Source organism: Micropterus dolomieu, linkage group LG18 (assembly GCF_021292245.1).
Source record: "Micropterus dolomieu isolate WLL.071019.BEF.003 ecotype Adirondacks linkage group LG18, ASM2129224v1, whole genome shotgun sequence".
In the NCBI taxonomy this organism is placed as follows: Eukaryota; Metazoa; Chordata; class Actinopteri; order Centrarchiformes; family Centrarchidae; genus Micropterus; species Micropterus dolomieu.
In genome coordinates this window covers 22831433-22834897 of record NC_060167.1, presented here as the reverse complement: position 1 = coordinate 22834897, position 3465 = coordinate 22831433, and the positions used below count along the sequence as shown (strand labels likewise).

At 37.3% G+C, this 3465-nt stretch overlaps 1 protein-coding gene across 1 annotated transcript in view; it reads left to right on the top strand.

Moving 5' to 3' along the window:
• The window catches only part of tac3b (tachykinin precursor 3b), an 11783-nt gene that overhangs the window by 5803 nt on the left and 2515 nt on the right, over window positions 1-3465 (top strand). The gene's annotated exons all lie outside the window — the stretch shown is intronic.

Genomic DNA, 3465 nt, shown 5'->3' with positions numbered 1-3465 from the left:
TAGGTCAACATTGGATCATTCAGAGATCCTCACTGAACTTCTGGAGAGAGTTTGCTGCACTGAAAGTAAAGGTGCTGAATAATTTTGCACGCCCAATTTTTCAGTTTTTTATTTGTTAAAAAGGTTTGAAATATCCAATAAATTTCGTTCCACTTCATAATTGTGTCCCACTTGTTGTTGATTCTTCACAAAAAAAAGACTAGTAATTATAATTGTAGCCGCCTGTGTTGAGCAGGAACATGGAGGCAGCAGATGACTCTCAGCTCCAGAGCCAGAAACACCTGCAGGTCAGTGTCTCTTACCTCTGCCTCCCGTGATTGATTAGTTGGCCTCTCTTTCTCTGTTGAAATACTCCTTGGCACATGGACACACTATTCCTGTTGCATACAAAGAAACAAGTTCTGACTTACCTTCAACTCTGCAGGTATGCAGCTAGCTACAGTGCATCCGGAAAGCATTCACAGCGCTTCACTTTTTCCACACTTTGTTGTGTGTGTGTGTGTGTGTGTGTGTGTGTGTGTGTGTTTGTGTGAATGGGTTGGGTGGCGGGTGGAGCTCTAATTGGATTACAAATGAGCTCAAGGACTATAATAATTGAGACAGAGAGGCTTCTGAGCGCAAAGACGTATTTTGAGTTGGCATTGAGCTCCTTTAAGACAAAGCAAACGGTCTGAATCATCTTAACAGGTAAGACGTTGATGTTCTTTTCAGCACACATAGATTGTTGTGATAGAGGAGCCTGATGACATTATGATAGGTTACTCTGTTCATTTAGAAGAAGTAAAGATGTACCAGGCTATTTTCTAACAAAATGCTATTATTTTAATTTTGTCAAATGTATGGTTTGTTGGATGAATTAATGAATTGGCTGATTGACAGGGTTGGTTTCTCACTACAAAATACAAAACACCACTGTGCTGCGTTACAGTGCTGAACCGTCATGTTCATAATGCCTATAAATCCATTACTGTCTGCATCACTACTGACCAATGACAATTGTCTTTATAATACTGTACTCAGGTTTCATTGCCTGTTGCCATGACAGTATGATAATCCTGTGATTAATTTTAAGCCATGTTATTGTTTTTTTGTTATTATTTTACAGATCCACTATTTCCAAGATGTAATTTCCCTACAATTTGTTGTGTCCTGTCGGCTGGAGAGCTATGTAATTTGGTACTAAAATCCTGAGAACCTTTAGTTAAGTTTTAGTTAAGCAGTTTTTGATTTCCAGAGGAACTGCTCAGTTTAACCCTAAATAAATATGTACTCATCATTCACTTATTTTTACAAACATAATTGTTCAGAATTTTATGCATGCTTGCAGACAAATTACACATTTTGCATGTTTAACTAACCTGCTGTGAATTGACTAAAATAGCTTTTTGGTTTAGTCATTGAATTGGAATTAATTAACTGGAAGGTGACAAATTCAACATCGTTTCTGTTTGACTTATTGCCTTAGAGCAAAATCAGTTCTTTTAAATTACACTTAATACCTTATAATAAGGATACCAAACACATGCTTAACTAAAGGTGAACTAACATGTCATGTCATTCATACATGAATTTATATGCCACCAAATTAGCTGAAATCCAGTTCCATAGAAAAGGGGCATTTTAGGCCCATTAATCTGATTTCCTCCCTGAAAGCAGACCGGTACCTCCATGCATTAGTTATGCATACGGTGAACATGTGTTTGGCACCCTTATTATAAAGTGTTTGAAATTTACGGACCCATAAAAGTGTTTTCGAAATATAATTATTAGTCTACTTAATACCTGCAGTCAAATCGAGGCAAATCCGCTGTCATCTGAAGTCTGTTGGACATCAGGCTGCAACAATGAGTTAAAAACATGTTAAGTTTAAAGTTAGAGTGTCAGGAAACTACAGCATCGCACAAAAAGAGCCACATACTGTCACAGATGCAGTTCACCACAGTTAACACCACATTTGTTGCATAAGCCATTGTGATGTATCTTTCAAGACAGTCATTAGTGATTTAATTAACGTACATTAAAAGACAACCAGAGAAACATTTGTTGGAGAAGAGGCTGTGATTACGGCGGGCTGTCATGCTGATTGAATGGATTACATTTATCACGTGAAAACTGTACTTAATGTGCTGGTTCAGTTACTGATGCAATGGGAGTGAATGGAGGCTTTAAAACACTTAACATGGACACCTTATAGTTCATAAAAGCTTACGTAAGTTTGTACTGCACACAATGGAGATTATAAGGTTTATAAAACTGAACACCGAAATCCTGTTTACTCACGGCTTAGTTAAACATTTTCCCATAGCAGAGCTGGTAGGAGGAGCAACTTGAGTGTTGCTGATAAAATTAAACACCTTTTTTTCTCCACAAGCGACAGAAGGCTTTACTGATTATGTTAATATGTAAAATATGTGTGTAGGTGCGCATATGTGTAAATAGGTGTTTAAAAAGTGAAGATTTCTCTGTGTTTAAACTGTAAATTTCAGGTCTCACTTAACGTGGAAGTAAAGAGAAGGATTGAGCGGCACTCCCTTAGCTTTGAAGTACATAGTACAAATGTTTTAAAGCCTGTCATTAAAGATAATTACTTTGTGGGAGAGATGAGACATCTGTGAGCTGACGTAGTGTTTTTTTTAAGCTGAAGAGCTGAAAAGAGGATGCAAAACTTGAAATTGCTGAAAACTCAGAATGTATAGGTGTCACACCAAAACATCTGACAGTATGTAGCCTATGCTATCCCAGAATCAAAAAGTTTAAACTATGACAATTTTTGCTTAAACATCTGAAAATGTGACTGTAGTGAAAAAGTCAATGTTTAGTTGAAATTGGTTACAAAATACATTTGTGTGTTGAGGAAAGACTGTGTAGGACACTAGGAAATAAAACGCACATAAAAAAAACACCTTTACCCCAGGATCCAAAAGCTCACCGCCTGAAACAGCAGAGATGGGAGTTATGTGCAGGTTTTGCGTTAATCTGACCGACGGACTTACATTTCATTACATTTGACCACATTACTCCTATTTTAGCTTCATTACACTGGCTCCCAGTATGTTTTAGAATTGACTTTAAAATTCTATTGATCACTTTTAAAGCTCTTCATGGCCTCTCGCCTTGTTATATTTCTGACCTTTTAGTCCCATACACACCAGCACGTACCTTGAGATCCTCGGGCAGAGGTTTGTTGTCTGTTCCAGAGTCTCGACTGAAAACTAAACGGGACAGAGCGTTTGCTGTCAGGGCCCCGAGGCTCTGGAACAGCCTGCCCGAGGAAATCAGGTCGGCTGAGTCAGTGAACTCTTTTAAGTCCCTTCTTAAAACATACTTTTATAGGAGAGCTTTTCCCGATCTTATTTGACTTTATTTTATCCCTTTTATTTTATTGTATTTTACTAATTTTATATAAAATTTTCATGCTCTTATCTTTTTTTTTTTTTGTATTATTCTTTACACTTGTTAAAGCAC